This window comes from Phacochoerus africanus, chromosome 5 (assembly GCF_016906955.1).
Source record: "Phacochoerus africanus isolate WHEZ1 chromosome 5, ROS_Pafr_v1, whole genome shotgun sequence".
NCBI lineage: Eukaryota > Metazoa > Chordata > Mammalia > Artiodactyla > Suidae > Phacochoerus > Phacochoerus africanus.
In genome coordinates this window covers 95,748,648-95,762,405 of record NC_062548.1, presented here as the reverse complement: position 1 = coordinate 95,762,405, position 13,758 = coordinate 95,748,648, and the positions used below count along the sequence as shown (strand labels likewise).

Below are 13,758 nucleotides of genomic sequence, written 5' to 3'. Positions count from 1 at the left end.
CATCTCTCAAAGGACAAAACCAAGGTCCACAGTGACAATATCCAGGGGCATTATAATGAGTTACCTTTTGTGGTAACCAAGGAACTTTATTCAGTGACCAGATTTTTCACCACTCTTGCCCCATGGGATTTGATGGTTGCTCTAGTTCAGTGACTGGTGTGAATTTCCAATGCTTCCTCCCATAGGAGAGTTTTAGATGGATTTGTGCGCTTCCTGTTCCACCATTTTATATTAAAGTAGGGGTGGGAAAAAGTCAATTGCTTTTATATTTTAATATCATGAACATGGTGGGCCACATCAAGGAATGGTTTCCTTTGGAATAGTCACTCCCTATATAATGGAGCCAACTCCAAAGTTGCATCCATTTCAGTGTCCATCTCTGGGTGATGTGTAGTCCTCTCCATCACATCTGGGTGTGGCTCATTGTGCTGTGGTTTGAACTTTCAGGGGAGAGATACATAGGGGAGTTTAGCAAAGACTGATTGTTGCCCCTTAGATAGCCTTTCTACCCTTTTATAGGAAGAGAGCCAGGCACGTGGCTACATGGCTATAAAGACCATTCCTAGCCTCCCTTGCATCCACTGTGCCTGTGCCTTGGCCAATGATTTCTAAGTCAGAGTGATCATAATGTCTGGGTCATGCCTTGAAAGGAAGCATCATGCCTGTCCCTTTCCCTTTTCCTCAGCGTTTCCCTCTGGTTGGCTGAATATGAATGGTCTAGCAGGAGCTGAAGAGAAATTATCTGATATATATATATGACTGCGTCACTATGCTGTACAGCAAAAATTGACAACATTGTAAATCAACTATATTCAAATATTTAAGAAAATGGTTAAAAAATGAAATTAAGATTAACAGGTATATAATGAAGATAATTTAGCAATAGTAAATAAAGGTCCTTGATCCTTGAGACAATAAAACCACTATATGAGCCCTATACCATTTATTTTGGACAGCTTGGTGAGGTATATACAAACTTATATTTTGGCCTTCATTATAAGAAATGAATCTATATCCTAACTAGTGTAATACCTGGAAGTAGTTATGATCTCAGTGGATATGTGGCCGGAAAGTTCTGCATTATTCTTTCCACATGAAGAATCGTATTTTTTGAACTTTTAACAGCATTTCAACCTACTGATGAAGGTCAGCTCTGCTCCCTTTGGATGTGAAATAGATCCATTATGAAAAAATCCTCAAGATTACTCCTTATAGTAACTGATATGTCCATTGCATTTATTTCCCTGGCATTCAGAGGTCCCTGATGCTATTTGAGTTTATGTTTCAGTAGTTATGGTAGTTATTGTTTTATGCTTTATCTCTCTGAATTTAGTAAAATCTCTACACTCCTCGTGGTACTGGATATGATAAATCACATCATACTCAAGCTATCTGGGAACTAAAACCATTGGCATTTAAGATAATAAATTCCACAGCAAAGCCCTTTCCTCATCTCCTGCTAATCTTTTTGCCTTCCTCAGTTTATGATTAGTTGGAAGTAATTTTGCTTTGGTGTTGAGATTGCAAAGGTTATAGAAATTCAAACTGTATGGTAGTTGATAAAAATAAATTTTATCAGGAAAATGAGAAAATGTCTTCATATAATGAAATTTAGATAACTATAGAAAGATAATCTGAGTATTTAGCTGGGAGATGAATACTTAGATTACTGTGCTAGGCCAGCAGAAGACAATTTATTTTTTCTTTTTGGATCTTGTATTACATCTAGAATTTCAAAACTCTCAACTGGCAAAGGCCTCCCAAATGCATTTTAATACCTGATGACTATATGGTTTACTCTCTGTTTCCAAGAATATTTGTACTTTTTAGGTAGATGAACAAACTGAGTTACACGGCATGTATAAGGTTAGTTTTTGAATCACTAGTGAAACCTGGACTAAAATTTTGAACCATTCCTTAAAACACATTTTAATCAAATTTTCACTGCATCGTATATGCTAGAAAGAGTTATTTTGCATCACTCTCTGATTTTCACATTTTTCTTATCCTGTTTTTAAGTTGGCCATGCCATGTTTTCCTTTTTTTTTTTTTTTTTTTTTTTTAATGTGCAGCCATAGCAACGTGGGATCTGAGCTTCATCTGCAACCTATACCACAGTTCTTGGCTACACCAGTTCCCCCAACACACTGAGGAAGGCCGGGGATGGAACGCGCATCCTTATGGATACTAGTCAGATTTGTTTCTCCTGTGCCACAGCAGCAGCTTCTCCTTTTTATTTTTTTAATTCAGTCTAACCTTTAAGCATCACTTTCTTACCTCTAGGTTGTATGTATGCATTTTAAATCTTATCACATTTGAGATATATACACATGGTAAATTCAAACCACTGAAACGAGCATGTCAGTATGAAATGCTGTAAAAAAGGAAAGACATAAAGAGATTATTCCTGATACTTGTAAGCTTAGATGGGTCCTTTACAGATGTGTTCTTTGTAGGTGTTATGTAATAAATTTAAGGGGCTCTTTGTGTGTGATAAATGAAATTCAGTAAATTAAAATGAGGTAGTCATTTCCTTTTAAATAAAGTGAAACCCCCTTTTTATAGCCAATCAGCTTGCTACGGATTGGATAATATTAGAGCATCAATTTGTCTTTTTTCTTGGCATAGAGTAACATATCTGGCATTTCCTTTGCTAACACACTTTTCCAGGATTTGCCTATTCTGAAAATGTAACCTGTGCTTCTCTTTATTCTTTCCTCAAATTAAGTGTTCCTTCTCCATACTTTCAAAGAAAACGGGATTGTCTTTTCCATCTCTTTTCCATCAGTGTTTGAGGAAATGTATATGTTCTCACAAGTACCAGTCAAACCAAAAAGAGTTTGCCAATGGCTCCATGGGTTAATCAATCAATACTGTACACCTTTTATAATTTATGCTATGTTGAAGTATTAATAATAATGAAAATATTGTTATCATCATCATTATTACAGAAATGTCCAAACAAATCAACATGATGAGCTTTTCTGACTTTATTCATTATTTAGTCCTGTCTTCCAATAACTGTTCAACCACTGTTTGACAGTCTACCTCTGTGCTTCTCAGTTGTATTTGTAAATAATAACAGTAAAAAATTATAAAACATTTTGCCACTGATTAGCTAAGTGAAATGTGTTATATTCTCTTTCTTGAATCTGAGTCTGCTACCTTTTAAATTGCTATCTCATTGTCCTTTAAATCACTCAGGACTGGAAAACTTTTGAATGTTCTGTATTCCTTTGAGATTTATATATATCCCCCCGCTTCCCTGACCCTCAGACTTTATCCTGGTAGTGTATTTCCCAAAGTTATTTTTCCACTCTTTGGTGAGGTTCTTTGATGTCTACTATTTTTTTTTTTGGTTTTTGTTGCTTTTTTATGCTGAGGCTTTATTACATAAAGCTTCAGTCAACAGTATATGAGCATAGCATCCTGTATGATAGAAATATACAAGATTCCAGAGGATTCGACCGCTTTGAATTTTGTCATCTTGCAAAGATAGCTGAATATAGATCTTGCCATTTCTTCTCTCCCTTCCCCATTAGAACATCTATATTTCCAACTCTGGCTGTTGAAGCTCCTGTTTTGACTTCCAAATTATTCCTCCAGTCTCTCATTTCTCCAAACTCTTATCCACTATCCTAGGCACCAGAGTGATTTCAGAACATAGATTTGATCATTTTCTACACTGCTGAAACCCTCAATACTTTCTGTTTCCTTAGCATGGAACACAGGTCATTCATCATTTGACCAGAGCCTCCCTTATCGGCGTCATCCTTGTTACTCTTGTCTTTTAGGTTTGTATCATGCATAGTCTTCTTGTAGTGTACTTTCCTTTGGGATGTCTTTTTGGGAACCTGTTGAGGTAAAGAGGAATCTATAAGACCACTGTTTTGATTTTTAATTAATAAAGTACCCTGCTCCTCCCATCAGTGTCCATTAAAAAATTAAATTAAAATGAAGAAAGTGCCAAATGTTAAAACATCTCCAGTGCCATAAACTTGACTGTGGCAGAATCCTCTAGATCAACTGTTATTATACCAAAAATATACATAAAAATAATTGTTTCCATTTTAAAATTTGGGCTCAATGTTTTTTTTTAATTCTATTTTAAAACTTAAAGTAAATAACCTGTGTTAGATGCTATTATTCAAGGAACATATACCTTATCAATGCTTTATTCCCCAATTACTTCCAAAGCTATTCAACTGTGACTACATTAGATTAAATTATTAACTTGAGAATGCCTCATTTGGCATAAATGCTTTAAGTATAATATTAAACAGAGCTTTTTTTTCTCTCTGTCTCTAGAGTTTGACTTTAACTATGGCTTTAAAAATTCTAAGTTTTTGGATAAATTTTGAAAAGCCATCCATAATGTTGCATTGGACACCTCTGTTTCTCCAGTGTCTAGCACAGAGTCATACAGAAAAAAGTGCTCAACTGACATTTCTGGAAGGCAAGTGAATTCATTATAGTGAGACAGAGGTAAACCAACACATCAACTTCCAATCAACTGATCATTTTCTGTGTATACGACATAGAAGGGTAGAAATAACAATTCCTCTAGCCAGACACCAAGGTCTTTGCTGTCTAGAGAAGAATAAACTGATACATGTAAAGAGAATAAATGACAGGTGCTTGTGTGAATGATACAGATATTCACACATGAACAATATAATAATAATGGTAAAAATAATGATTAGTATGTATTGAGAGTTTACCATGTGACAGAATCTAAAATAAACTCTTACAGGCTCTATGTAATTGAATCATCAAAGAAACTCTAAGGCAGGAACTATTGTTTTCCCCATTTTGCAGATGGAAAAGGATATAGGAAGTTATATATACATTTGGCTTTATCCTTCTGGTAAGGGGTAGATCTGAAACTGCTTTTTTCTGAGTTTATAATTTCATAATACCCTAAAAGGAGAGTTTGCTTCTGTCAATGGCATCACTAATATAGTAGAATTAAATGATGAATATAATCAAACTTATTCACTACAAGATAAAATTTAAAAATATTTTTATATATCAGAGCACAATTAAGGGATAACTTCTGTGTGTTATCAGCTTATAGGAACAGAGGTTTTTCCTGAGAAATTTAGAGTTCACCTTTGGTTAGAACTGGTACTCAGACCACCTTATTTCCACAATGTTTTGAAGTCGATGTATTAAGCTACATATAGCATAAACATTTGATAAATCAAGAGTGGTATATGCTTGAGATTTCAAGTTTTACAAATACTTCCTATATAATTTAACCGGATTTAAAAAGAAAGAAAGCACTATTCCTTACCATTATAGAAGTTACCGTGGTACATTTAAAGTCATAATTCCAAAACAGCATCAGCATGCATGATCATTACTAATTGAGTCCATAGCAAATATGGAACAGGGTATACACAGAAAGATCTACTTTGATAACTGGAATCTATTTTGAATAAACAGCAAACAATATATCTTAAGTTGTCATTACTGTGGTATTCAAATGAAAGGAGATTCATGAATGATTATGCAAATTTCCAGAAACACATTCTAAATGCAGTTTAAAAGCAGTGCGCAAAACATGAAAAGATTTCTATTTCTTGTTTTCTTAGCTGAGTTAATCTACTTGTATTTCAGAAATCTAATATTTAAGGAGGAAGAAACTGGCAATTTAGTTGTCATTGGCACAGATATAATGACAGGAAATTCCTATAAATATTTTTAGTCAATTAGGGTTGGCCAGGAAGTTTGAAAATTCATGATACAAACAGAACAATTCATGGAGAAAAAGAAAAAATGGATTTTCAAACCATGAGACACTATGTAAATTAGAGGGATAAAACAAAAGGAAGATGAAGTTATTCATTCATTCATTAGGTTTTTATAAAGCACTTTACTGTGCAAGATACAGCAATGGACAATAGCCTCTGCCCTCACGGCACTTTCTAGTGAGAGGCCAGAAATTTTAAGACTAATAGTCCAATTCATTATTTAACTACAAGTATGATAAATGTTTTAAGGAGTGGACTATGAGTATAATAAGAGAGCTTGATTGAGTGGGTGCAAAAGAATGGGAACATGGCAGGCACATAAAAGATAGATTCATTACCAAAGCAACATTTTGGCCAAGGTCTGAACAATTAAGCCAATCAACTAGTGAATGAGGCAGAAAGTCAGGTAATTTTGTGGTGTGAAGTACAAGACCATACAGAGCTGTGGTGTTCATGACATTGTATGTGGTAACAAATGATAACATTTGTATAGTATTACCTCTCTGCCAGATATGTTGAGAGATGAATGTGTATTTACTCATTTACTTCTCATAGCAATACTCTGAGGTCCATTTTATTTGTTTGTTTATCTCATTTTCAGGATAAAGAACAGGCAGAAAAACTTTTTCAGTGTCATTATGCTAGTCTAGGGTGGATCTGGTTTGAATTCAGGACACTTTACTCTTGACCACTCTCTACCCAGATTATACATTCACCTGTAATTGTTGAGCATCCCTGTGAGTTTCTATACCAAGCTTTTTCATAGTGTAGTAAGGTGATTGTTACAGAGTTGAGTGTGATTTCTGCTGTATTTAGAAACAGTACCACATGATGGTGAAATTTACTGTGGAATCATCCAGGATTTGGCTCTCATCCTTCTTCTCTGTGTGGTTGTTGGAAGAGTTTCTCCACCTTCCAAACATCAATAAACAGCTATAAAATTGGGATAATAGTGATGTCTTTATTACAAGCTTGCTATGAGGTTTACATGAGATAGTAAATGTTCAGGTTATCTCTGGCACAGACTATTTTCTTGATATATGTAAGGTTTTATTATTAGCAGAAAAAAGATTAAAAATGAATGTCAAAGAGGACTTTGAATGCCTTGTATAAGATTATTAATGTTATTTCATAAGCAGAAAAAAATTACTTTAGCATATGTGGTAAATTATTGGTGATAATCTATAGTTTACAAAGTGCTTTTTGAATGGATTATTTAATTTAATCCCCCTTAATCTCAGAGGGATGATATTTTGATTGCCATTTATACATAAACTAAAACTTAAAGATCTTAAATGACTTGTCCAAGAGCTCATGGGACTTAGTAGAGTAGCTGTGATTTAGGTTCAAATATTTAAAGTAAGAGGACAGTGTAGTTGTCATCATAGCACAGCTTGCAGGTGATTTGAAAAGACATTGTAAAGACGTTCCATACAAACATTATGGGGCAAAGTTGTTTTGGTTATTCTGAATTTGAAGTGGAGAAATTATTATATTTTTTTTAAATTTTAGAATGTTGATGGAAGGGACATAGGTCCCTAGTGAAGGTTTGAGAAGCTGGGGATTTGGATATTGGTCCCATCTCTGCCACTTCTTGGCTTTGTGATAAGTCACAGAGAAGTTGTTTAACCTTTATGGTTGTAGGTTTCTTTAACTGAGAATAAGGAAAATATAACCCCATTTTTTTTTTGGATTTTCCAATAGATCAAGTGATATACCTTTCTCCCCAAAATAGCCACAACAAACAAAACAGACAACAAAAGAAAAACACACATATATTATTGTCAGTTTAGATACAAAATATTTCCACTCCCAGAGTTCCCGTCGTGGCTCAGTGCTTAATGAATCTGACCAGGAACCACGAGGTTGTGGGTTCCATCCCTGGCCTTGCTTAGTGGGTTAAGGATCCGACGTTTCTGTGAGCTGTGGTGTAGGTCACAGACATGGCTCGGATCCCGTGTTGTCATGGCTTTGGTGTAGGCTGGCAGCTACAGCTCTAATTAGACCCCTAGCCTGGGAACCTCCATATGCTGCAGGAGTGGCCCCAAAAAAGGCAAAAAGCCAAAAAAAAAATTTCATTTCCAAACATACATTTAAATTCTTATATGAAAAATAAATTATCATAGCCACTGGAGTTGAAAGGGAATCTATCAATTTTTTTATTATTAAAATGAAATCAAATATCCAGAAAACTAGGAAGATTTCCAATAACATTTTATACATTTTCCCATTTATATGGCAACTCTGCTTGTTTTCGATTTACTGACCTGCTCACCAGAAATCCTTCGGATGCTCTCTCTCTTTAAGTTTGAACTGTAAACCTGCAGACCTGTCCTGGTTTGTTGTACATGTCATAGGTATTGAGGGACATTTTTCCAAGTCTAGTCCTTTATCCAGATGTTAGTGATGTTTTTGGTTTTATGGTTTTGCTTTTTGTGTCCCATCATGTTTCTGGACATATAATCCACTTCTTTAGAGAAGCAGGAGTAAAAGTCCAAGGTCCTAATGTAGTCATCTCATCTTCCTTCACTGTTTGCATGATTCCTTAAAGTAGTTTTTTGGAGGGTCATGGGGGAGGGAGTTGGAACTTTTTCTTACTCCTGTCTTTTTCTCTTCCAAGCTTATGGTTTCCTTCTCTTCTGATTATTCCCAGCTGAATTTATAACTGACTCTATCTGATGAAAACTTTTGAGATTTTTGAAAATGTCCTCATAGGTAATACCATGCATGCTAGAAATTTTCATAGCATAACTCATAACTTTGGAGCATTTAATAAAATAACCAATAATATATGGTAAGTCTTTATAAAATTACTGCTTGAAAAAAATGGGGCTCTAACCTGTAGGACTTGGGTAAAAACTAGGATATCCTAAATAATTTAATTGTTGAAAGAATAACTCTATTAAGACTTTCTCTCCTCCTCCCATCCCTTTGGCCTAAATCAGATAATCTGATATTTTCTTATACAAGATCATAAGAAACCAATGTAGAAAACTACATGTGAAAAAAGAATAGGCAAAAAGTGTTGAGATAAGAGATTGAAACATGTTAGAGCTGGGTTTTTTTGATGTGTTAGACAGCACTGCTTTTCTATACTTATGAGACAACTTGAGTCACATGATAATGTACTCTATATGATAGAAAAGCTGTGAGCATATGAAAGAATTTTATTATTCTTCAAAGGTGCTTTTGATTTATAACTATTTTTTTGCCATGTCAGCAATCACAATGCTTCGAAACTTAGACAACTGGAGTGAGAATAACCATTTGAAACTACACAGTCCAATATCCTTATTTTACATGGGAGAACGCTGGGCTCAGAAAAGAGGCAGAGTGATTAACTAATGTCATACTATTAGTTAGAGGCTCTGACTAGCACCCTGACATATTAATCCTGGTGCAGTATATTTGTGTTAAACCTTACTTTTTTACTCAGTGTGTTCCATGTTTTTTGCACCTCAAAACAGAAAGATCCTACTTTGGATTGGGTTTTCATGCACTGGAAAGAACAAAGTGAGAATTTAGCCCATTCCCCAACACATGAGTCAATTTCAGACAAATTGATGTATGCCAATAAACAATACTATTAAGAAAGGGGTGTTTTGTGGACCAAAGAAATGACCTTCCCACAGGTGGACATAGAAGCAGTGTTGAATGCATTGTAAGATGAAGGAGCAGATGAATTATAGATAAAGATAGTTGAAATTGATTATGGCAACAAGAAAGAGACTATTCAAGGACATTCATAGGCAAGTTACTGAAACATTTCGAGGAGCAAAATATTCCAAATCCTTGGCCTAGAAGAAAAGAGCATTTGGGTAGAGAAATCCTGAAGCATCACACTTTGTCAATCCCATTGCTCCTAAAACCCACCAACGTTTAAAAACTTAAAAACCAGGTAAATATGCTAAACAGTGTTCATGTGACATTATTGTGAAATAGAGGCAGCACAGATGATGAATGCAGGGCCAGATTACAGTTTGAAAATCAGCATAATGAATACTTCTTCATATTCAATAACAAAGCAGAGGGGCGAGGAAGCAAAGCCAAACTGGGGAAGGCTTTCCAGCAAAATGTGTAAGAGAAATGTGCTGGGTGTAACTGCCAAATTTTATGGCAGGGGTTGAAGGGCACTGGGCAGTCGTTGTGAATAAAGAGTGAAATGCTACTTTAGCATTTGCTCTTGTGGGAGAGAACTAGCTGGGAAGTGGAGGGCTTTCTTCACAGACATAGAAAACATTGAATGTATATTATATTGATGTGGAAAACTTTGAAATCAACTCCACCAAAGACATAGGGATTTTTGTGATCAAAATTCACTCTGCTGCCTCATTATCTGCCTGTAAATATACTCACCAAAGTGGAATTTCTTATAGGAAAGCTTTTTATCACCATCATCCAATAGTTATCCATGACTTCTGGAGCCCTTCTTGTGTTTATATTATCACAGGTCAAGTCACTCAGTAAATAATGGAGGAAGAGGAAACAGGTGAAGAATAAGGACCACCTGCAATGACAGATGAGCAAAAAAATCACCAAGGCAACTGTGAAGGGAGTCACATTTGGAAGTCCGAAAAGAAGCCAAGAATAAAAGGGCTTTACTTTTCCACAAGGAAGTGCACAGTTTCTTTATACTACCAAATGTTTGGTGGAGCTTTCAGTGTTTGGAAAATGGCACTAACTCCACTCTGATATAAACTACCTTCCTGATCATGGTTTCTATATAAGCAAACAAGACACAAAGAGCTGCATCAAAAAAGACACAGAAGAAACTAGCCATGCAAAGGTCACTCATGTAGATACAGGGAGATGAGGCACATGCAACTGAGATGCACATATTAGCTGGAACTACAGTCTAGCCCTGCCTTTTGTGGAAGGGCTCTTCTACAAATGAAAAGGAGACTGTGCTTGAAGGACCACTGAAGGCATCCCAAAGCCTTGGGTGGAAGCTAACATTATTTAGGTTGGGCTATCCAGGCTACAAAAATATATACAAAAGAGTGGCTTTAACCTTAAGAAGTAGCTTTTCATGACTGGAAGGTGCATGTAAGACTTACTAATGACTGTTGTATGTGGCCAAGAGGGTCCAGACGTGGAGGGGACAATAAACAGTACCTGCATCAGGCTATTTATAAGGTGCTTAGCATATTTGTACCCTGTAAATTCATTAATAGTGGCCTAGCCCTTTTGCACAAAATAAAATAAATCAATTACTCTCTTCAAACATGTTTAAATATTCAGAATATTTTAAAGGATTTTGACAGAGCCTGTTGAATTTTTTTTTTTTTTTTTTTTTTTTTGTAGGAGCACAAACTTAATTCTGGGCAGCTAACCAGAGGGTTCAGGTAGACTTGGGTGTGTGTAGAGAGTTTACAAGTAAAATTTTGTGTTCCATTTGCAAATAATTAAGTGTTTCTTGAGGGAGAGGAAATACAGATGACAAAGTTTATCTCAAGGCCGGTGAGCCAGGTTCAGCTGAGAGGCAGGGCAGAGTCCATCTTTCTCATGTGACTTAGAGTAGGCTGAAAAAAAAGTAGTCAGTAGAAACCAAAGAAAGCTTCTTCACTATGAGCTCTGTGAAATAACTGTTCAGGTTTTAGAGTGAAGGATCAATAAATTATAACCTGTTTCCCTTTCAGTATTCAAAGTCAATTGAAAAATAAGACACAAGATGCAGGTAATGATTTAAAAAGCAAGCAACAAAACAAAACAACCCCACCTTATTTTGAACCAAACATGGAGTGAGGGACAAGATTTCTAGGTATAGCCAAAGAGCCTTACTAAGGTTTTATCTGTGAATTGGGCAGACTTACCCAAGCAGTGCCTGGCACTTTTGAACACTGCAGGACCCCTTGTGCAGGTAGTCCACTTGCTGCATTTCAAAGAGCAGACTTGAGTGCAGCCTCAGAGATAATTTGGGAGAGGCTGAGCCACATGATCCCACCTCCCTCTGCCCAACTCTCTCATCAAACAATTTACTTCTCTTTCCCAAAGGAGAAAAATGCATTAGGGGTAGGAGGAGTGGAGCTGTGTGTGCTATGTTTTCCTTCCCAAGGAAGAGTGATGAGTGGGAAACTTGCATCCTTCCCAACAATATTGAGAATATAGACAGTCGAGGGGGCTAGAAACAAGAGGAGGTGATGAAGACATGGCTCTTAGGACTTTTAATCCTCACAGCATTTGGTATAAATAACTGTGGTATGGCCTCAGCTAAGAGCATCAGGCTTTGATTTTTATCTCCAGGTGTGGCCCAGAAGATATGGTGCTCGCCTAAAGTTCACAGTATCTTGGAGCACATGCTTGATATTAGTAAAATGGAAAGTTATATTACAAATATTTTTAGTCCTGTATGTAAGTAGCTAGATAAAATTGGACAAACATTGCCATCAGTTTTATCGTATACATATTCCTAAGTTAATTAGAATATCAGTTATTCTGAATATCCCATTTCAACCATTTTGAATCAATGAGTTATTCAACTGAATAAACATTCCTTTTATAAAGATCTTTTGTTTTCCAGGCACTGTCTTGATAACAGACACAGAGAAATGAAGGCGACACTTTCCTTGCCTGTCAAAGTCTATACCATGTAGAATTTATAGACCTGTAGCTATAGACCTGTAGCTAATTCGGTGCAACACAACAAAAGTACATTGATGGAGGCAGCGCAGAAGTAACAAAAAAGAGTGTTCAGATCTTTGGGGGCCTAAAAGAAGGCTGGGATTTGAGTCCAGAGTGAAAGTATCCTTTAACAGCCTCCTAAAAAATAAGTGAGATGTTGCCTGCTGGGCTTGGGATGAGAGAGGACATTCCAGGTATCAACTGGAGAAGTTCTCACAATAATAGGATGCTTTGTTTGTGGAATTACAGATCATGCTATTACTGAGGAGCAGAATTCAACTTTAGCATTGACAAGAGTTAAAGATCAAGATATAAGTTGAAGCTAGCTCTTATAAGTTATTAAGTGCCATGTTTCTGTTGTGATTAAGTTTTTATTGCTTTTCCTTGCGTTCTCTTCTTCAGCAATAGATACTGCCCTCTCATGCTGAAGAATAGATAGGGACTAGATACCAACTTTGAATCACTGATGTTTGCCATACTCAGAAGGGGAAATGAATGAGAAAACAGTCCTCATCTTTCTGTGAGAAAAGGGTAGTCCCACTCAGAGAGGCTTATCATTGGACTTGGTGATTATATTTCTGTGATCTGGCAGACATTGGACTCGGTCTTTTCAGCATTCATGGGGTAGCTCCCAATCTATCCCACTCCCTCCCCCTTCCCCTTGGCAACCACAAGTCTATTTTGCAAGTCCATGATTTTCTTTTCTGTGGAAAGGTTCATTTGTGCCTATGATTGATCCTGTTGTTGGGAAGTAATTGTTACCCCCATGGTTGTTACAAAAGAGCTGGGCTCCAGAATAGGTGATAGCTGTAGGAGATTAAAGAGCCCGCCTTCACTACTGAATTTTGGACCAAAATGATAAGGGTAACCCTCCCAATTGGAGGAGTGCCCCATCTTCATATAGTTCAAATGTCCTGACACAAAAACTTAACTTTCTCCTTGTTCTGCCAAACTCTTGAGCCGCTTTGGTGCAGTAGCTCTTGTCTGCAGTAATGGATGATCCTTGCCATATCATCTCCACAGGACCAAGGAGATCAAAAGGGTTTAATTCAAATGTCTCCAGCTAGCTTGGTGAGTGCCTGTCCATTAAGCAAATCATTGGGGAGTAAATATCACTCCCATGATATTTGTTCTTATACATGATCACACTGCTTGAGGACAGATAAGTCCTCTGGAAAATAGGATTCAGTCTACTTCTTTGCTTGGGACAGAAAGTGTCCAGTGAGTAGGGGGTCACAGATTATTTGGGGTTTGCAACCCCAAAACATGCTGCTTGGACGTATTGGTTATTTTGAGCTTGGGGACTTAAAAAAAAAAAAACTAATATGGTGAGGAATATTCTCTGAACTCCTCCTATCTGCCTGGAGACAGATCCTGTAAA

General features: G+C 36.5%; 1 long non-coding RNA gene across 1 annotated transcript; it reads right to left on the bottom strand.

The window, feature by feature from the left end:
- Positions 1-2,972: 2,972 nt before the first annotated feature.
- On the bottom strand, positions 2,973-10,903 carry LOC125126843 (uncharacterized). The gene is made up of 2 exons (XR_007134802.1): positions 10,113-10,903; positions 2,973-3,854 (listed from the first exon to the last, which is right to left on the bottom strand). It is a non-coding gene; the product is annotated as an uncharacterized LOC125126843 (long non-coding RNA).
- Positions 10,904-13,758: the final 2,855 nt, after the last annotated feature.